Genomic DNA, 23,276 nt, shown 5'->3' with positions numbered 1-23,276 from the left:
CTTCCGTTAGCTCTTTCTTCTCCTTGTACTTAAACTCTGCTCTTTCGTATCTCTCACTGTGAAAGTCCCCTTCCTACTCTCATGCGATAGCCTGGCAGTGTACAGATACAGTTCAACAATGAGGAAGAGTGGAAGGACAAAGCTAGAAGGACACTTTGATTCCTACTATGCAGACGAATGCAAGGGGGGGGATTCATTTTTTTTTTACTACTGGTTCTGTGGGCGTGGCTTGGTGGGTGTAATGTGGCTTGGTAGGCATGGCTTGGTGGGTGTGGCTGGGGAAGGATACTGTAAACTCTGCATTCCCTCCCAACTCCAGGGGAAGGATACTTTAAAATCTCCATTCCCTCCACACTCCAGGGGAAGGTTACTGCAAAATCCCCATTTCCTCCTGATCAGCTGGGTCTCGGGAGGCAGAGAATAGATGAGGGTGGGGCCAGTCAGAGGTGGTGTTCACTGGTTCTCCAAACTACCATATATACTCGAGTATAAGCCGAGTTTTTCAGCCCACTTTTTGGGCTGAAAAAAGCCGCCTCGGCTTATACTCGAGTCTACAACTGGATCCGGCAGTGCTGTTGCCTGTTGGAGGAGGAGGAGGCGAACCAGCCTGCCATCGCCGGCCACCACTAGCCCCGCCGCTCTTCCCGACCCCTTCCAAGCCCCACAGTCCAGCGGATGGAGCAGAAGCAGCTCCGGGGCTTCACTGCTGCTCCCCGCATTTTCTGCACGGGGATCCCTTGGAGAGGGGATTCCAGCCTGCCATCGCCAGCCACTGCCAGCCCCGCCGCTCTTCCCACCCCCTTCCAAGCCCCACAGCGGACGGAGCAGAAGCAGCCCCGGGGCTTCGCTGCTGCTCCCCGCATTTTCTGCACGGGGATCCCTTGGAGAGGGGATTCCAGCCTGCCATCGCCAGCCACCGCTAGCCCCGCCGCTCTTCCCACCCCCTTCCAAGCCCCACAGTCCAGCGGACGGAGCAGAAGCAGCCCCGGGGCTTCGCTGCTGCTCCCCGCTGGACTGTGGGGCTTGGAAGGGGTCGGGAAGAGCGGCGGGGCTAGCGGTGGCCGGCGATGGCAGGCTGGTTCGCCTCCTCCTCCTCCAACAGCACTGCCAGATATCCGCCCAACGCTGCGGGGGCGCCAGCGGGAGCTTTGGCGGCTTCACCTCAGCCGCAGCGCTGGGCAGCAAATGTGCTGGTGCTGTTGGAGGAGGAGGAGGAGGCGGCAGCAATAGCACCTGAGGACAGGACAAGAAGCAATGGAAACTTGTCAGAAGGAGACTCAAGCTGGAAATAACGAGCAATCTGACAGTAAGAACAATTAAAATCCTAGGAAAATGTCCTTTCATGAAAAATTACTTTTTCAGTTAACTCTGCCTGACATTAGTTGGGCGAACAGAAATATTAGTTGGCCAATTCTAAAAGGGAGCACCAGAAAGAACTTAAAATATTTTTTAAGAGAGCTGGGTTTTTCATTTATATTATATGTATGAACAGAATTAACACAAATTGCAGATACCAATCAAACATAAAGAAAAAAAGGATGAAATAATGCTCATTTTTAAAAACTCAGTGAAAATAAAAACAATATACCAAGAAGGTGGCATACTGGTTGTGATTTGATCTCTTCGGGGGATCCCGGGGATCCCCTATACAAGTATTTTAATATTGCAGACTTGCAGTATTATAAGTCATACTGATATTATAGAACACTTTAATTAAGCGGGTCCCTTGAATAAACATAACTTTGAGTTTCAAATAACACTGATTTTTTATTTTTGAAATTTACCGTAGCTGCTGCATTTCCCACCCTAGGCTTATACTCGAGTCAATAACTTTTCCAGCTTTTTGGGGTAAAATTAGGTGCCTCGGCTTATATTCGGGTCGGCTTATACTCGAGTATATACGGTACTCAAACTTTCCGCTACCGGTTCTCCAGAACTGGTTAGAACCTGCTGAATACCACCTCTGGACAAATGGTTGCAGAAGTTGATGGAATTGGCTGAAATGGCAAAACTGACCACTTTGATTGAAGAAAAGAACATAAGTACTTTTGTTTCCACATGGAAACCACTTCTGAACTTCGTGCTTGATGTGGAGAAGAATGAAACTCTGATTTTGGGTTTTACTGATTAGACTGATAGATCTTCATAGAAATGGCTTGTTCATATTATTACAAAAAAGCAAAAAAAAAGCTGTGATGTAATGTTAATGCCTTATTTTATTGTAACAGAGAGGGTCAGAATTCAATGCTTCTTTCCTTTCTTATCTTTCCTCACTTCTCTTTCCCTTTTCCTCCCCCTCTACTGCTGTTTTATTTACTTTGTTTTTTTTATATTTTATATCACTTTATAACTCAATAAAAATGTTAATGGGAAAACAAGGAGGAAGAATGGACACCACTAACTGAGATCTAAAGTGGAATGCACCATTTTGCCAAAGTTAATAGCACTTTGAAATCCAATGAAAAAAAAGGAAGGTTAGGAGAACGAGTCAAGTTAGAATCTCTCAGGGTGGTGTGTTACAATGGTTGGATTCAAATTTTTTTACTACTGGTTCTGTGGGCATGGCGTGGCTTGGTGGGCGTGTCTTGGTAGACATGGCAGAGGAAGGATACTGTAAAATCTCAATTCCACCCCACTCCAGGGGAAGGATACTGTAAAATCCCCATTCCCTCCCCACCCCAATAACCTGCTTTCCAGCTCCACTCTCCTGTTCAGGGCAACAGAAGAAGACCCAGTCAATCAGCTGGGCAGAGAATAAATGGGGTGGGGCCAGCCAGAGGTGGTATTTGCCGGTTCTCTGAACTATTCAAAATTTCCGCTATCAGTTCTCCAAAACCGGTCAGAACTGACTGAATACCACCTCTGGTGTCTTACATTATCCTTTAGAGAGAAATTGCTTTAATAATTTTTTTTTTAAATGGTCTAGTCCTCTCAAGGAAGTCACCTGGCTCCACAATTTGGAACCAGCCACCATCATTTATTGCAACAAGTACCTACAGATTGGAGTTCTCAAGTTCTGGCTTCTTACTCTGAACTTCTTAACCTAAACCCTGAAGCTCTTTTCTGGAGTCTGTTCGGCTTTTCTTTACTGATCATTAATCATTAATTGTAGCAGAGAAGGACACAGGGGAGCTCTTCCCTGGATCCAACTCACTATCCACAAGCAGTAGAGAAGCAAGTTAATGGGCTGGGAAACTGAATTTCTAAGCGACTGCAGTGTAGAGAAATGCAGTTCCAAAATGCTGCAGTTGTAGTCAAACTGAGCAAGGGGAGTGAGCATGGGGGAGGAAATGACTCCAAAGGTGTGCTTGTCTTCACATATTGAACATCTTTGTTCCTTAATAAGGGAGTGATAAGATCCAGATCAGACCAGATTAACTTTATTAATCTAATAAAAAACCCACATGTAATATTGCAGAATATAAAATATAAACAGATATCGCCGTGTATACTGTCAAGTGCAAACACCCCTTGGATGTTCATTCTTCAGGCTCTGCTGTAGTTTGCCAACAGAGAACAAAAGTTTGATATGCTCAGATATATTCTTATCTGAGAGTACTGTATGCTTTTTAATTAAAGTAAGTCTGAGCATCTTGGATAATTGCAAAGCCATAATGCAGTGACAAATGTCTGCATAAAACTGACCGTAAAGGAAGGCATGAACTGTTGGTTCATGCCCACATGAGTATAATCACAAAAAAACCAAAATCATGGAACTTATAGAGTTTGCAAGGTGTCTCAAAGATCACTTAGTCCAACCCGCTGTAATTTGTAGGAACAAGAGTTTACACATCAATGAGAGATGCCTGTCCAGCCTCTTTTTAAAAACCATCCAGATGGAGAACTGCAGAAGAAAGAAGGACAGAGTTGGGCTATTGCCAAGATGACTTTCATATAAGAGATTGAGTCCAGGGAAGGAATATAACCTCAGTATACATTTCAGACAACGCCCTCCATAGTTCTCACAAAGCAGGGTGGTGGGGAGGAAAGTATATTCAGACGGGCAAGATTATGTTATTATCACTTGACAATACAAGTGTATTCTTTTTCTGATCTGCTTTTAAAGGGTTGACCGGAACCCATAAACCTTCAAAGAAAGAATGTTCCATTGTTGTACAGATCCAATTGCCAGGACATTTTCTCTTATGGTTAAACAAATGTTGGCAGCTACAACATATACCTGCTATTTTGGTCTTAGAAGGCCATGGATAACAATCCTTGACCTTCTTCTCCACAGCTGCTGCTTCTTCCTCCTCCTCCTCCTCCTCCTCCTCCTCCTCCTCCTCCTCCTCCTCTTCCTCTTCTCCTTCTTCTTCCTTTTTTGTTTGGTACCTAAACATTGATTAGCTTAAATGGACTCCAGAGGACAGGAAGGCCTGGAGGAACGTTGTTCATGGGGTCGCGATGGGATGGACACGACTTCGCAACTAACAACAACAAAACATTGGTATTGAATTTCCCCTAATTCCTACTTTATGTAGACTGAAATTTCCCTCAGCCAATCCTCGCTGGGCATTTTCTGAATGTCCCTGTATCATCTTGTTGCCTATCTGGAAATGCCATACATCCATATACAGTATTTTCTTTCATGTCTATTCCATGACCGATGTAGGAAGGGTGTTAAAATGGGCTAATGCCCTTCTGAATTTATGATTTGTGATATGATTTAGGTTCTGTACTGCTTTTAATTTTACAAAGGGCCTCTTTGCAAATATGCCTCTGGGAAGAGACGGCTGTTCATACTGGCTTTCCAAGTACCTGCTGTCTAAGCACAAGCTTGGCCTCCTCACATCCCAGCATCAATATCAGCTCACTGGAGAAGCCATAACAGTTCAGTTTCTTGGCAAAGAGTTTTTTCCAGCTGGAGTTAAAAGTCTCAGCTAGTATTAAGAAGACTAATCCAACTTGGCAAAGGATAACCTCACCAGTACTGCATACAAAGATGTTTTAGCCAGAGCCTGCTGGTGCCTGCTTCCTGACAGAATGCCAAGTTTGAAACAAAGCAAGCAACAACCTGAAGTAAAAAAAAATATGGACTGCATGCTTTCCCATGCAGCCATATTACATAGTTAAATGGCTATATTTGCAGGATTCTAACTAAGCTTTATTTAATACAGTGTTTCTCAACCTTGGCAACTTGAAGATGTTCGGACTTCAACTCTCAGAATTCCCCAGCCAGCGAATGCTGGCTGGGGAATTCTGGGAATTGAAGTCCAGGCATCTTCAAGTTGCCAAGGTTGAGAAACACTGATTTAATAGGTGGGAACATGCCTTAGTTGCAAATAGTGTTAATGAAGTGAGTATAAATTTAGCTCTGAGAAAGTGAAATTATTTTAAGGCTAAGCGCTTTGGATTACTAGTTCAGGCAGATATTTTATCTCCCAATATTCTGGAAAACCGTAAAGTAAAAGTAAAGGTTCCCATCACACATAAGTGCTAGTCATTCCCGACTCTAGGTGGTGCGGCTCATCTCCGTTTCAAAGCCAAAGAACCAGCGCTGTCCAAAGGTGTCTCCTAAGCATGACTTAGTGCCGAAGGTGCATGGAATGCTGTTAACTTCCCACCAAAGGTGGTTCCTATTTTCTACTTGCATTTTTACATGCTTTCGAACTGCTAGGTTGGCAGAAGCTGGGAAAAGTAACGGGAGCTCACTCCGTTACGCAGCACCAGGGATTCAAACTGCCGACCTTTCTGATCAACAAGCTCAGCATCTTAGCCACTGAGCCACCTACATGTTTAAAGGTGTTTTATTTGTTTACCATTCAGTTGCCAACTCCAGACTTTAATGTGTTTGGCGATCTTTGCCTTATCACAGCTAATCTTGAAGACCTCCTCTCTAGTACAGTATGAAACAATGGAGAGCAATTTCTCTTTCTCATACTTACTAGCAATTTTACTCCACTGTTGGCATAGAGTCACATCAATGTGTGTCTATTTGTTAGTTTTGGTAGATGCTAAGCAGGATTGATTAGGTACAGAACAAATAAATTAATATATTTATTACATTTATATTTTATTCAGTGGGCTTAAGGAAAGCTAAACTGTGTCTTTGCCTGCTACATTAATTTATTTGATTTCTCTCCACCCTCCTTTGCTGGCCATTTCATGGTCTTTGCAGTTAGATGATTTTTCACCCAACATCCCCAACCATCATTCTGTTTCTCAGACAACAAACCAGCCAAAATCCAAACCCATCTTCTCTCACCCATGTTCTCAATGCCATCAAGCATCTCTTCTATAGAAACAGCACTAAGCCTGAATAGGAATATGGATCAATGTATCCCGTTAAAGTCTATACAGGGTGTTTGAGACTTAATGATTCCCACAATTCTTGAACATTAGTCATGCAGAGTCAGTGTTTCTCAACCTTGGCTACTTGAAGATGTCCGGACTTCAACTCCCAGAATTCCCCAGCCAGCAAATGCTGGCTGGGGAATTCTGGGAGTTGAAGTCCGGATATCTTCAAGTTGCCAAGGTTGAGAAACACTGTGCGGAGTAGAATGTTATAGATCAGGGGTATCAAACTTGATTTCATTGAGAGCCGCATCAGGGTTGTATTTGACCTCAGGAGGATAGGGGTAGGCATAACCAGGGTGAGTGTAGCCAGCTTGATGTCACTCATCAAAGTACCATTTTCACCCACACCGGCCTCCTGCAGCCCTCTGCCAGCAAAAATGGGCCCCGGGAGCATGGCTTCCCTGAGCTCCGTTTTAACTGGCAGAGGGCTGCAGGAGGCTGTCATGGCCAAAAACGGAGCTTGGGAAGGCCATGCAGTGGCACCGTGGGCCAGTCCTTCACTGTTCCCAGGGCGGCCATGCAGAGTGCTCCAGCCCACGGGACTTTAGTTTGAAACCCCTGTTATAGATTGATACATCTGGAGAATTTCAGATTGCCTCTCACATAAGATACAAATGACCAGGCCAAATTATATTTTGTACACTTATGCCTACACCCAGATCTCTCAAGAAGTCTGCAATGCTGGGAAAGGTGGAAGGAAAGAGGAGGATAATAGCAGCAAAGTGGTTTAGATTCAACTGCAGAAATAATGGATGTACTATTAGAAGACTTGAAGGTCCTCATTGGGGAGCGATTATCTTGTAGAACAGAGGTCTTCAGAATTCTGGGAGTTGAAGTCCACAAGTCTTAAAGTTGCCAAGTTTGGGTGCCCCTGTTGTAGAATTACGTATTGATAACACGTAATCAATTGGTAACATAGGGGCGGCAATAGGAGATCTTGCTGGCTGTACCAGCATATATTATATATTGACTGCCAGTAATTCTACAAGATCTTAGACATATTTTCTAATAGTACATGAGAATATTTTAAACAGTTTCCAGAGACCCAATCAAGTACAAGTTCCATCACTGAACTGTAGCCTTTAGTCAATTCTTTGCAGGCAAAATGCTTTGACTCAGGTGGTAACTTCAGTCTATTAACTCTGGCTTAATACTGTCTAGTGTTTATTCTGACATAAGAAAATTAATTAAATATACAAGTAATAATGTACTTATAATTAAATTAGGTCTAATGAAGTTTTTGTTCTGGCCCCACCCACTTTTTCAAGTGCCACTCCAATTAATTTCAATTTTAATCATCCTTGGGAAGGAAAATATCTCTCCAATTTCCGTCATCTTTCTTCACCAACAAACTGCAGACAAAATGCCATGCTATACAATCCTGGAAAAACACTGACATGCACTAAATCCAAAGTTTTAGTATTAATTTTTTATGCCTTCTAGGCAGTGAAGCTGTGCTCCAACCCATTTTAAGCAGGATATATTTTTCAATAGTTATGTGAAAGCAATGAGTAAGATCACTCAGAGATGTGTCATGCAGGCTCTTTCTTGACTATAGAAGATTCTACTTTTCATGTTCTACAATTCTAGAAGTAACACAGACATTTTGGAACATATGCCTGCCTTTTGATTGGACATGAAAATCAGCAAAAATCCACAAAACATTTGATCAAATAAAAGACATGTATGACTAAGACAGTGGAAATGTGTTTGGTCATCTTATGGAGGATCATAATCTTCTTGAAGGTCATAAGAACCTTGAAAACATAAGAGAGGTGAAACCGGATAAAGCTAAACACCCATGGAATTCAGAATTCTATGATACATAGACCAATCAGATCATTTAGAAAGCTTACAAGCAAAACATGAAGGTGATATACTATTGTTATTTCCTATATAGTCTATGATTCAAGAGTTAGGCAGCTGCCACCAGCTATTAGCTACTGTTAGCTCATTTCTCCATGAATTTGTCTAATTGCATTTCAACAGCCATAAGTCATCTCTCACACACAATGGAAGGAAACTCATCTTCCTGGTGCACAGAAACCATAGACTAGCTACCCTAGACTCTTGAATGCCACCATCCAAGTTTTGAGGGGTCTTGAGAAGTATCTATAGAAGTATGAGAAGTATCTATAGGGATGCAATGGCTCAGTGGTTAAGACGCTGAGCTTGTCGATCAGTAAGGTCGGCAGTTCAGCAGATCGAATCCATAGCGCCGCATGATGAAGTGAGGTCCCGTTACTTGTCCCAGCTTCTGCCAACCTAACAGTGGGAAGATAACAGTGTTCCGTGCACCGTCGGCATTTAGTCACGCCGGCCACATGTCCATGGAGACGTCTTCAGACAGTGCTGGCTCTTCGGCTTTGAAATGGAGATGAGCACCGACCCCTAGCATCAGGAACAACTAGCACACATGTGCAGGGGAACCTTTACCTTTACATTTACCTTGAGAAGTATCTATTTCTTAGGGTACCTAACTTCAGTGCCTTAGCACATCAGCTAGATATCCAAAACTCTACATTCATTGATTCCCTTCTAGTATGGAACATTTCGTACTTTTCCTAGGTTGAAGTATTCTCAAATATGTTATAGGAGCAAGAGAGTCTATAATATCTAACACATTCCCAATTATAAACAAGCTTTGCACCTCTTGGCAAGTGTCTGCTTTGCATCCTGTATACTGTCATTAGTATACTACCAATATTTGTTTGTTTATTTAACTATTAATTTGCTTTATCTTTACCATATGCATAAAGCATATTTTCCATCATACTGCAATGATTATTCATCCATATGTTAAACACTGAATGGTCCTTATTCTTTTTTTTTGCCTCCTGTACTTTTAAAATCTACTTCTTGTTTTATGTGTATTTGAAGAGAGAGCCTTTAAACACTGAATCTGAAAGCATTTACTTGTCTTCAGAAAGGTTATTGAAAGAAGAGAAAGCTAACAAGCCATAAAAGCTGTCTGTTACAAACCTTTGGAAATGATTTTTAGATGACATTATTTGAATAAGGTATAAATAATATTTGAACAAGTTATTGAAATAATATCTCTCTGCATATGTGTTTCATGATGTGAGTTTCAAATTAGAATTGCATTCTAATACCAAGTACATTCATGTACCAAAAAAGCCTTGTCAGGAATCTGTCTGGTTTTAGCCTTGAAATCTCTGCAAACCTCACCAACATTTGCAATCTGGAGGGCCATAATTAATTTAATGGGTATATTTAAGAGCTGTACCACAGCTATTTTCACCCAACAAAGTAGACAAGTTAAAAATGTAGCGGTAAGAGACTGAAATAAGTGAGATTTTCATTTTAGTCTATGTTTTTTAGCTGAACTAACTGACCAAAATTGCAATTTCAGAGTTAAGATGCAGATGAGAACATACTTATTTTTCATCAGGTTTATGTTTCCATATTTTGCAGTGATGTTGTTGACACAATTATTGCTTCCAAAATTAATATGCTGAGGAGAAACTGCAAATTAGACTTATTATTTTTTGGGGGTAATTGTATTTGCGTACATGCAAAAATCTTTCACAGCTCCGAAATAAATCCCAAATCTTCCCTCACCAATTAGGACGCATCTGATTCAATGTGATGTCTTGAATCACTTCAAAGTTTCTGTTTGGAATTTTCCATCAAATTATAAAATCAACTTGATTGCTCTTGAACTATGTCACTGAATAGAGCATATTAATGCAGATTTGGTTTTAAAAGTCCCAATATTCCTCTCTAAAACCCAGAAAACAACCTTTCCCATTCCTGAGCTAATCCCATCCTTCTCCAAGTGTATAGATGGCACAACTATGCTCCCTTTTCATTATCATTTTGTTCAGACCCTACACCAAAAATAGTAATTAAATCCCTAGCTATGAGAAGGATGTCCTCTTCACCACCATCTCAATTGATCTCTGAGGCCAACACTGCCCCTCTAAAGCTGACAAAGAAGAGGAAAAATCCATCCAGCTGTCTAAAGAGAGATCACACAAAACTCCATTTCATTTAGCTATTGTGACCTTGTCATTAACACTTGCTGTCAAGTACTGACAATTTTTGGATGTGATGCTCTCTTCAGCTCTGGCTGATGGAAAGAAGCAGTCTGCCTAACAATCAGGGCTGCAAGAAAATGCTCAGGTACAGTTAAAAGGGGGAGAACAGAAATATGTTTCATGCTGAACTGCTGTAAGACAACAAATGTGGTCCTCCATCTGAAGACAACTGAGAAGCTTCAGCTGGCACAGAATATACATCTTAGAATTCTAAATCAAGGAATTACTGGGGGAGGAAATTATTCCTTCTCGCCACTGCCAAAATTTCCCAAGAGAACATTTAGCTGTCAATCTACAACATGGTCTTTCGTGCCTTTTTCAGATTGTATCTCCAACTAGGGACTTGATGCCTACTAGGGTTTCACAATTGCAGCAGTCCGTTTTTGCTACCAGACCTGTGTATCTCCCAAGACAGATAGAGACAAAAACAAAGAGAAGCAAACACAAAAGCCACCTTTGGCTAGGCCTGGGGCTGAGCTCAGTGCCTCAAGATGAAGCACCACCACGCACTCTCTCTTCCCATGAGAAAAATCAGCTAAAGAACTCCGAGACGGAATATCTTCTTTAGCTACATGATCATCTGACTTCTCTGTAAATCCTTCTTGGAGCCCCGGCGCCCTCTTCAAGGATGATTCTCTCCCACAGCTTGCAAGGCAAGAGTTAAAAAGTAATGAAGGATCAGTTGTTTCCCTCAATTTTGCCAGAGTCATTGGCTGCACCAGGAGAACGCAGTAGCTACTTAGAAATGCACAGCACTGCAGCCTGGCATAATGAGGTCCCTGTTCTTCCCTGAAGCTGCTTTGGTTCCTATTGCACAATATCCAGAATTGTACAGGGTTAAAATATGATACAATAACCACATTCAACTTTTTCTTCAGACTCTTTTTCTTCAGATCTCCCCCCACCACCACGAAAGACACAGCCCAAAGAGGAAGAAACCAACAGTCTCGGGGGTGGGGGTGGGGGAATGGGAGAATAATTGCACGCCTCTTTTGTATTTACTTGCTTTTCTTATACAGAATTCATTCCCCCAGATTTCTTTTTTTACTTTCTTCCTTCAACATTTTGTCCTTGGCAACTCCCCCGCTCTCATTTTCCAACTCTTAAAGCATTAGGATATTCAGCTAGGGCATGATATCTATCCATCATGAACATCCATCATGAGAGCCGAGGTGGCGCACTGGGTAGAGTGCAGTACTGCAGGCTAATTCAGCTGATTGTTATCTGCAGTTCGGTGGTTCAAATGTCACCAGGTTCAAGGTTGACTCAGCCTTCCATCCTTCCAAGGTGGGTAAAATGAGCACCCAGACTGTTGGGGGCGATATGCTGACTCTGTAAACTGCTTAGAGAGGGCTGAAAGCCCTATGAAGCGGTATATAAGTCTAACTGCTATTGCTATTGCTAACATCAATACTAAAAAAACCACCTTGCTTGGCTGAAAATAGCAAAGACAAAACTGGCCAATGGGCCACCAAAGATAGCTTCTGTTAAGGGTTTTTTTCTGAAATCCTATTGAGCTTTTTAACACAGAAAGCAAAGTAGATAGCTCAAAGGTGCTTTTTCAAAGGCAGCTGGATTGCTTTTGTTTGTTTGTTTGTTTGTTTGTTTTGAGGAAAAAGAAGAAGGCATTTCATTTCTCATCCAAGAAGCTTCATCCAAAGCAAGTCCATTTCTGAAATTCCGGTTTGCAAGTTGGATGATTTTTCACCCTCCGGAGGCTTCAGGGAAAAATGAAATGAAAAATGGCTGAAAATCATGGCCGAAAACCAGCTGAGAGGGCAACATGTACCAGATCTCCATGACATTCAAAGCATACATCAACTCAGAAATGTGCTTCAGAGTTACAACGTCATAGTACAAGTATTACAATGTCCACAAAACCTTGATAGTTTAGCATTTGTTTTACAAAAAAATGTCATATAGACGTTGACCCACTTTCAAAACTGTTTTGATACCTGGTAAGAATTATTTTGTCCTTTCAGGACTGCAATGAAAGAGAAGGAAAACGTTAGAAAGATTGCAAGAAAGGGGTGGAGATTATGCATCCTCACCCACTTTGGAATCTATCCTCACCCATGGCTTGCTCCAGTATTTCCCATCATAGGATCCATCAAACAAATTACACTTGCTTTGGTATTCCATCTATATATAAATTCATAGAACCTAACCACTGGTCAAATTCTATGCTTTATGGCTTAAGGTACCATGCATAGTTTATTCAATGAAAGAGGCTTGATATAATATATGGGTCAAATCTTCCACTTCTCTCCCTCTCTCTCTCTCTCTCTCTCTCTCTCTCTCTCTCTCTCTCTCTCTCTCTCTCTCTCCCTCCCTCCCTCCCTCCCTCCCTCCCTCCCTCCCTCCCCTTCCCTCTCTTCCCCTCCCTCCCTCTCCCTCCCTCTCTCTTTCTCTCTCCCTCCCTCCCTCTCCCCCCCCCACAAATGGGTGAGATATCTAATATATGCATGTGTGTTAAAAGTAGAATTACATAGATTGGATGAATGGAAGGAATATGAATAGATCTACCCTATAAAATGATATTGCGATTGACATTAGAATTGTATATTAAAACACTGAACAATGAAAGAATGAAGGATGAAACTTTAATATATACAGATGTGAAGAGTTATATAAGGGAAATATGAATAATAAAGCAAGTGAAAGATGGAAGACGGAAAAGAAACGTCTTTGAATACAATGGTGACATGAATAAAGGTTAGAATAGAAATAGAAATAAGAGGAAAACAACAAGATATATGTAATAATAAGAGGGAGGTTCTGAAATTGAATGGCGGTAGGATTAGATATGTTTAAACAATATGAAATGAAAATGAAATGTAAGAATTATGAGTAATAATATTATGTTTATGAGTGCTAAAATGTATGATACCCAGGTATTGCACTATTCACGCATTGATATGTATAAGCAATCTAAAATAAAAAACTTGAAACACCCCCCCCCCCTTGGTATTGAGCATACCAAGCTACCAAAACCTGTAGTTTCACAGAACCATTTAACAAAAAATTAGAAGTCAAATAGCATTCTTAGATTCCGGCTCTTTTAAAGACACATAATAGCTTCCAGAATAACTTTCAATGGAAAAATAAGATGGACCACGCTTATCTCCAAAATGCTACTCACAACAAGTACAGCAGTCCTCTACTTACAACAGTTCACTTAGAGACCATTCAAAGTGACAATAGCACTGGAAAAAATGATTTATGACCGTTTTCACAGTCACTACCTTTGAAGTATCCCCATGATCATGTGATCAAAATTCAGCTGCTGAGCAACTGGTTCACATTGATGACTGTTGCTGTATCCCTGTGATGGCTAATCTTTTTCTAAAGGGATGCCAAAATTGTCCGTGTGCACCAGTGGTGGGTTCTGGATCCCGTTCCAACTGGTATGGTTGGAATTGGGCCGGCGTCATCCACATAGATGAGTGCAGTGTGCGCTCACACGCACACAGCTCATGCGTCTTACCATCCAATGACGCCTCCGTGAGCCTCCATGACACTTCAGCTGCTTGGCAGAGCATCACGCAGGTGCTGCATGTGCCGTGTGCGGAAGCACCGAAGACTTTAAAGACAGGTAAGGAGTGCAGGTGGGTGGGTGGGTTCTCCAGAGCAACATACCGGAACGGTACCTGGTGCTCCGGGCAGGCTCCGATATGCCCGTACCGGGGCGTACCACCTGCAAACCACTACTGGTGTGCACTCTATCATGCCCATACTCAGACCTCCAATGGAATGAGCTCCACCCCCCTGCACATGGGTGCGTGACCCTCCTGTGCATGCGCATGCAACTCCTGCAGCAGGGAGGAGCATTCACCCATCCCAGGCTCTGGAGGCTTTCTTGAAGCCTGGGGAGTGTGAAAACGGACTCCTCCAGCCCTCGGGAAGGCCAAAAATCAGCTGGCCAGCACGCACATGCGCACCGGAGCTAAGGGCTGATATGCCGGCAAATACGTCTCCGTGTGATACCTGTGGCATGCGTGCCATAGGTTCGCCATCATGACTGTATCCTAAGGTCCTGTGATCCCCTTTTTCTGACCAGCAAAGTCCATGGGGAAGCTGGATTCACTTCATAACCAGCTTTCTAACTTACCAACTGCAGTGATTCACTTTTTTTTCCCCAGAATATTTTTTTTATTCTCTTACATAGCATTTTAAGTATACATTCACATAATTGTTATTCCTCTTTACATTTATCATTCTTATACATTTGTTATTTCATTTAATAGGCTATAATATACAGTTTGGGTTGCTTTATTTACCATACCTTCCTCCTGTTGTAACTTTGTTGATTAGCAATAGCAATAGCAGTTAGACTTATATACCACTTCATAGTGCTTTTACAGCCCTCTCTAAGTGGTTTACAGAGTCAGCATATCGCCCCCACAGTCTGGGTCCTCATTTCACCCACCTCGGAAGGATGGAAGGCTGAGTCAACCTTGAACCGGTGAGATTAGAACCACTGAACTGTAGATAACAGTCAGCTGAGGTGGCCTGCAGTACTGCACCCTAACCATTGCGCCACCTCGGCTCTTGCCGATTCACTTAACTGCGGCAAGGAAGGTTGTAAAATGGGGCAAAATTCACTTAACACATATCTACCTTAACAACAACAGCCATTTGGGATTCATTTGTGATCGTAAGTCAAGGATTACCTGTACTTTTAAGAAAGAGTGAGGTGGCAAGAAAGAGAATTAATGCAATGTAGAGATTAAAGGCCACAGGCTGAAAACAGGAAAACTTATGAGGTCCAGTCATGCTTGACACAGGGAAGGAAGTTGGGTGACTTTGAGCCACTCAGTTTCTCGTTTAGGCTTAGGAAGGAGGCAGTGTCTTGTTTAAAAAGCAAACAAACTTCAGGAATTTTCCAAGCCAAGAGTCAAGAATAACTTAAAAGTGCACACACAAAGGAAGAAAGGAGACCAAAAATAAGTTACGATGTAATATAAATCATGCTCTCATATAACACCAGAAAAAGAATGCTACATTTAAAACTATTAAGGATTGGCTACTTCCTTCTCTCCCATTCTCTCTCTCTCCTTTAAAAGACGGTCTTGTGGTTGGAAAGTAGACTCTGCCCTTTAAATGCTTCATAAGGAGTAAAGTAGTGCTACAATAAAATATTAAAAGCAGAAAAAATAAAATAAGGTTCCGTCAAGATAAAATGTCCTTCAATCATCATGTCCCGCAAAAGGGATATGTGGTAAGCTTCAGTTTATTTGGGTCTCTCTCCGATGACCAGGCTGCTTTTGACTTATTCAGCTCTTTTTAAACCATCCATCCTTAAAAGAATCCTGATGAGCAATCATACATGAGGGGAAGAAAATCAAACACATTAATGGCACATCCAGCAAAAGAAAAAAATCGAAATCAATAATACATAATAAGGCGACAATAAGAAACAGCAGAGCAGAATATAAACAACTGCTGAGGTTTGTTTGTTGGTTGATTTTTTTAAAATTAAACTAGTACAATGATCTTTAAACACAGCACACTGAAAAGGGTGATTAAATATTTTGACTCGGGACTTGAAAGCAAAGTGGGAAGGTAAATGATCGGTCTTTAAAGTCAACAGTTCCAAAGCCTAGGTGCCCACTTGGAGAAGTCCAGATCCTACCTGGGTATAGCAATGGCACTTAGAATTATATACTGTTTCATAGTGTTTAACAGCCCTCTCTAAGTAGTTATCAAAGTCGGCATATTGCCCCCAACAATCTGGGTTCTCATTTTACAGACCTTGGAAGGATGGAACGCTGAGTCAACCTTGAGCCAATGAGACTCGAACTACCAAACTGCCAGCACCAATGGTGGTTCTGTGGGCATGGCTTGGTGGGCATGGCAGGGGAAGGATACTGTAAAATCTCTACTCCCACCCCACTCCAGGGGATTTACTACAAAATCCCCATTTCATCCAAGATTAGCTGGGACTCAGGGAGCAGAGAATAGATGGGGGCGAGGTCATCAGAGGTAGCAATAGCAATGGCAATAGTAGTTAGACTTATATACCGCTTCATAGGGCTTTCAACCCTCTCTAAGCGGTTTACAGAGTCAGCATATTGCCCCCACAGTCTGGGTCCTCATTTCACCCACCTCGGAAGGATGGAAGGCTGAGTCAACCCTGAGCCGGTGAGATTTAGCAATAGCAATAGCAATAGTAGTTAGACTTATATACCGCTTCATAGGGCTTTCAGACCTCTCTAAGTGGTTTACAGAGTCAGCATATTGCCCCCACAATCTGGGTCCTCATTTTACCCACCTCGGAAGGATGGAAGGCTGAGTCAACCTTGAGCTGGTGAGATTTGAACCGCCGAACTGCAGCTAACAGTCAGCTGAAGTGGCTGCAGTACTGCACTCTAACCACTGCACCACCTCAGCTCTTAGCATTTACCGGTTCTCTGAACTACTCAAAATTTCCGCTACTGGTTCTCCAGAACTGGTCAGAACCTGCTCAATACCACCTCTGGCTGACACCCAGCAGAATTACTCTGCAATACTGCATCCTAACCACTGTACCACCATGGCTCAGTGAAGGACACAAAAGTATGATCCATAGATCCTCTTGCTCCAGTTATAAATTAGTGCTTTGAATTCGTCCCTCTAACATACATGATCCCATGAATAGGCTTGAAAGAACCATCAAGGGCAGAATTTCATATTTGGGTGATCCTGTTCTTATCACTTCTCAGTCAAACTTGCACTCAAACACATTCATGCATTCAAGTGTGATTCATCAAATATTGGGAAAGTATTGGTGTGGATGCCTATTTGAAGAAGACCATAAAGTGGAAAGTATGTGCATTCTCATATAACATCATAAGAGAATGCAAACACACTGAATGAGCAGCTGCAGAAGATTGAAAGCAATATGAAATTGTCGACAGAGAAAAATCAGAGGAAAGGAGCATGGCATTAAAAACAGAGCTTTCCCTGGGCCTAATGATGGACGTGTTTGAAAAAAGCTAACCTGTGACCTGGTTTTCTGAGGGCTGTTGTTCTGCTAACGTTAAGTGTGATTAGTAAAAAGACTGGCTTTTCTAAATAATCTATCTCCCCTCTGCCCTTTTCCTTAGACAATTAAAATCCTGCCAGCATCAGCTATAAGCTCTGTAAATTGAAGGAGAGAGTTCTCAACATCTACAGGACTCCCCTTGAAGATGCTTTGGAGAATTCCATCTAAGGCAGGAAATGGTAATTCTCTCTCTTTTTTTTAAGGAGAAATGGGAATATCAACTGCAGGGTTATAGTTATTTTCCAGAGCTAGTCCAGTTCTCGCCTAGCAACTCAGGTTCTTTTATACCACAGAAAATACCTCTTTTTCATTCTGGGTGAAATTCTTCATTTTACTGTATCTCAACAGTATCTTTTTGAGCATCTTTGGAAAAGCTACAGAAAGCCTAATTTGTTTTAATTTTTTAAACAGTGTCGGGAGAGGAGAGGTGAGGAGAGGGCTTGCATATTGCAGGAAGAGAGGAGAGAAGAGGAGAGGAGAGGAGAGAGAGGAAAGGAAATGGCTTGCATAGTGCAGGAAAAGAGGAGAGAGAGGAGAGGAGAGAGAGGAGAGGAGGGGGCTTACGTATTACAGGAAGAGAGGAGAGGGCTTGCATATTGCAGGAGGATGGGAGAGGAGAGAGGAGACAGGAGAGGGCTTGCATATTGCAGGAAGATAGGAGAGGAAAGGAGAGGAGAGAGAGAGAGGAGAGGAGGGGGTTTGCATATTGCAGGAAGAGAGGAGAGAAGGCGGCTTGCCTTTTGCAGGAAGAGAGGAGAGGAGAGGAAGGAACATGCTTTGAGAACTAACTGCAAAATATTAAACACACATTAATAACTCACCATGTTTTTTTCACTTGAGCCGGAAAAGAAAGAAAACTTTATATGCAAGACTCAAAACTTCCACCAATACTTCAATGGAAATATATGAGCAAAGACAAATCAACAAACCACAGGGAGCGAGTGGGAGAATCCAAATTAAAACACCTCTGACCGATGGGTTAGCTAGCCTCCACAGAAAGATGTCCCGCATAGGGAGCTACCCCTGAAGAGAAGTCTACTTTCCAGAAGCTATGTTGGTTCTTAGTTATAGAAGGACCTAAGAAGGTCAATTAAGGCCTTAATACATGAATACATGCACATATTAGTCACTCGGTCAATTTCAACATCAGTTAATTTGCAAGTGTGGATGGGTGGTTGCAGTTTAGGGTATGGACTCATAAGCTTTTGAGTCTGAGAGCCCTGCAAAAAGGATTATTTCAAGAAACAGATTAAGCAGTCTTTACATGCCAACATCATCATGAAGAGAAATAGAGCTGCTGCAGATCTCCATTAACAAAATAAAAAATCTCCCTGCTGGAGCCCACAGACCACCAGGGCCCCTTTATACCAACTCTGGGGCAACTCTTCAGCTGAGAGAACTTGTTTGAGCTCTGCCCGCAAGCAGAAAAGTTAATTTAGCTTGAGCAAAGCATAACCTTGTCCACCTTGCTATCCCTGTGCGGTGCATGGCACATGACATTGGGGTGCTGCAAACATCCCCCTTGGCTGATCTGTTAAATGCTCTTAAGTGCCGTTTCCTCTGACAGGGCAGTCAGCAGAGTAAGAGAAGCTGTGATGTTAATCGTTGGACATCTTATTGCTCATTGCCATTATGATGGACCTTGCTTACTTCTGCAATCTTATTTGTAAATGTATATTTACATGCCAACAAAAATGCATCTTGTCAAGGCTATGGTTTTCTCAGTTGCAATATATGGCTGTGAAAGTTGGACTGAGCGCCAAAGAATTGAGGCCTTTGAACAATGGTGCTTGAGAAGACTCCTGCGAGTCCCCTGGACTGCAAGGTGATCAAACCGGTCAGTCCTAGATTGCCCTTTAGAAGGCCAAATCCTGAAGATAAAACTCAAATACTTTGGCCACCTAATGAGAAGGAAGGACTCACCAGATAAGAGCCTAATGCTGGGAAAGACTGAGGGCAAAAGAAGAAGAGGATGATAAGAGAATGAGGTGGCTGGATGGAGTCACTGAAGCAGTAGGCGTGAGCTTAAATGGACTCCAGAGGATGGTAGAGGACAGGAAGTCCTGAAGGAACTTATGGACTCCAGAGGATGGTGGAGGACAGGAAGTCCTGAAGGAACTTTGTCCATGGGGTTGTGACTAACAACAACAAAATATTTTTGCCACGTCAGCCACCATGATGCGAATCTAGTGGGATAGTATAAGCCCAAGTTGTTCTATGTAAAGAAGCAAAATCCCTTTCTGTAATAACTGCCCATCTAATACAAGGACACATCCAGTTTCAACATTTAATTACCTTGAGACCCTTAGCTCTGGGAAACCTCTATCTTGGCACACAAAACAGAAACATCACTATCCAATTATTGTTTTTTCCTTTCTGCTGCTGACTTGTAGTACACAAGAAGTTTTATTGTCACCTATCCCAAAAGGCCAAAACAATCAAAGTAAATATATTGACACTGGATTTGTACTGTAAAGCCTTTGGCACTCACTGACATTAGCTAGAAACACTGGAAGTCCATTCAATGTGAACTTGGCTTCAGCTGAAGCCAATTGACTTTTATTTTCTGAATAAGATCGGAACAGGCATCATAATGCTTTACAGTTATTAAGGGCGACAACTCCCACCATCCTTTCCAACAGGTCATGCTAATAGAGACTAGTCAGAGTTGAATCCGGTGTACCTGTAGGATGATTCACTTTCACAGACAGCTGGAAAAGCAACTGATGCATGTAAACAGTATTAATTCTTCTCAGTGTGACAACTGGGCCGAAAGAGTTGTCATGATACAGATCACTGGTCAGTACATTACAAAACAGATGTTGAGACTTTGGTTAAAAGTGCAAAGAAGAGCTACTAAGATGATTGAAGGCCTGGAGACTAAAACATATGGAGAACAGTTGGAGGATTTGGGTTTGGCTAGTCTATAGAAAGGAAAGACTAGAGGTGCCATGATAGCAGTGTTCCAGTATTTGAGAGGCTGTCACAAAGAGGAGAGGGGGGGGGGGTCAACCTATTTACCGAAAGCACCTGTAGGCAGCACAAGAAACAATGGATGGAAACTAATCAAGGAGAGAAGCAACCTGGAAGTAAGGAGAAACTTCCTAACAATGAGGACATTTAATCGGTGGAACGACCTTCCTTCAGAAGTTGGGTGTGCTCCAACACTGGAGGTTTTTAAGAAGAGCCTGGACAACCATTTGTATGAAATGATATAGGGCCGTGATGGCCAACCTTTTCAGCACTGAGTGCCCAAACAAAAACGTGTGTGTATGTGCGTGCATTCGAGCATGCCAGAGGGCCCTAAACCCAAAGACAAGCTGGCCGGTGCACATGCATGCGCAGGCCAGCTGGTCTTCAGGTTTTTGGCATGCACATGGCCAGCTGGTCTTCGCATGCGCTGGAGCACTGGAAACTTTAAGACCGGCTGGCCAGAGTGCATGTGCCTGTTTTTTGGCTGTTTTGGGGGGCTATTTTCAGGCTGTTTTCCAGAGAGTTTTCATGCTGTTTCTGGGGTCATTTTCCATGTGCTTGCCAGAAACCAGATGAGCAGCTGGCAATGGCACGTGTGCCCACAGAGAGGGCTCTGCATGCCACCTCTGGCCATAGGTTCACCATCACAGGTATAGGGTTTCCTGTTTGAGCCGGGGGTTGGACCAAAAGACCTCCAAGGTCCCTTCCAGCTCTATTCTGATTGATTGGTGAGAATAGGCTGTGAGAAACAGTACTGTCATCAATCCTTGATTGAGTTTCAGTATAAACGCACAACAATTTGCCACCTTGCTTTAATTCTTTATTGTCCAAACCACGGTGGCCTTTGAATCTTTGCCACAACAGCTGGATTGGAGACAGGCAACAGCCTCCAACGAACTCTAATCAAGCGTGGATTGATTGGCCCTACATCTTCAGGAACTTTGAGGGACTCCAGCAGTCTTTGAGAACTGCCTCTTGAACAGAGAACTTTAAATGTATCCACCCTTTTCAAGCAAAGTTACATTAATGATCCCAATTTTGCTATCCCTCCTACATCAACAGTGACTCCTTTAGATGCATGCTGTGCCCTTTTCTATCTGCCTTCTTTTTAGTTAAAAGATTTCTCTCCAAAACCCCTGCTTGAATTAAAAGATGGAAAATATGGAAAAGCAAGCACTTCATTATTAAGCGCCATTAGGCTTGTGTTTGTTCCCCATTTAATTCATATATGCAGATTTAAAAACCATTCATGTTAGGTTTGATAAAGGGGTAATTTTAAAAGTGGATTCTCTTCCCTCCCCCAAGAAAATAAAGTGAGCATGCTAAACAAATAGACCCTTTGTTCAGCTTTCTAAAAGCTTTTAAATGCTTTCAGCTTCCCACAAGTGCCAGAAATACACAGCACCACACAGAGCAGCCACCGTTTCCAGCAGATAAAGAAAATGAGAGTAGAGTTGTATTGTAACTGATGTGGAGCTCGGGAAAGGAACTTATAACTTCCACATCACGCCGAGACAAAATTTGAATACTTCAAATTTAATATTGGTTTTCTATCTCTCATGATCTATCTCTCTTTCTCCACCACAAAATTAATTTTAAAAAGCAAGCTCGGGCAATACTGTTGGGAGTATTCTGCAGGATGACTGGTTGCCTACTCAGAACTACAATCCCCAGAATCCCTGGGGGTGGGGGGGCGGGAAGCAGAGTGGGTCAAAGGCCAACTGATTCAATCCATAGTATAAATATCACTAAGGTAAAAACTCAAGTGATCTTGCCTGTCAACCCTCCTATCCTGACACGAGGGTCAGGGGTGGGTTGCTACTGGCATTACTGCCGGTTCGGCACGCTGAACCGCCTGGATAGAATAAATTAAATTATTAATTTTAAATTGTTAATTTTAATTTAATCCTAAATTTGATTTAAATTGTCAATGGAAGGTTATTGGATTTCCTATTTAATCTTTTTTAACTTTTGTCATATGTGTTTTTATGTTGTACGCCGCCCTGAGTCCTTTGGAAGAAGGGCAGCATATAAGTCCAATAAAACCAAACCAAACACTAGAAATGCATGCGCATTTACACCTAAAAAGGTCTGTGCATGCGTAGAACGTTAGAAAAGGGAGGAAAAAAATACATGTGTGCAATGGAGATTGTTCTGCACATGTGCAGAACCAAAAATCAAGATGGTGCCGCCGACAAAAGAACCAGTTCAGGTGCATGGGTGGCTTAGTTACTACCTACTTGGCCGAACCAGGCCGAACTGGTAGGAACCCAACTCTGATGGGTTCTACAATGCAATACAATACTCACTGGGGCTAAGGCATGATATTACGAAAAAGTCCCCAAACAAATACTTTTTAAAAGAAAAAATAAATAAATACTCCAAACTACACAAGAATAACACTAAACCTTTGCAATAGTCCTGAACCTTTCAGACTGTGTGCAGCAAAGATAATTCCCCCCTCTCTTTTTTATTCATATTTATTTATGAAACACATTTCTATGGCCATCCAACACCTCAATGACTTTGGGTGACTTACAAATTTAGAAAAAAAAACAGAAAGAAACATCACAATATGGGGTAAAAATACAATCAACACCCAGAGGGACAATAAAAAACCCCTCCCCGTTCAAACACATAACCTAAAGGAGTCTGCTAAGCACCATGTCCTAAGGACTGAGTTAGAACCATCTTAACAGCTATACGGGTTAGTAGCAAATCAAATATCTGGGGTTTTGTTGTTCCAGATGGCAAGTGCCATGACAGAGAGGACAGTGGGTCTTGCAAGATGATACTGTTTAATCGAGGGACCTGAAGCATGCCACCACCAATTGTACACGACAGGCAGAAACTATGGAACCATGTCTCCAAAGCACCAGAGAGCAGGGCATGAAGTAATGGGTAGACGTGTGTTAAAG

Source organism: Thamnophis elegans, chromosome 1 (genome assembly GCF_009769535.1).
Source record: "Thamnophis elegans isolate rThaEle1 chromosome 1, rThaEle1.pri, whole genome shotgun sequence".
NCBI lineage: Eukaryota > Metazoa > Chordata > Lepidosauria > Squamata > Colubridae > Thamnophis > Thamnophis elegans.
Note: the sequence above shows the minus strand (reverse complement) of the source record.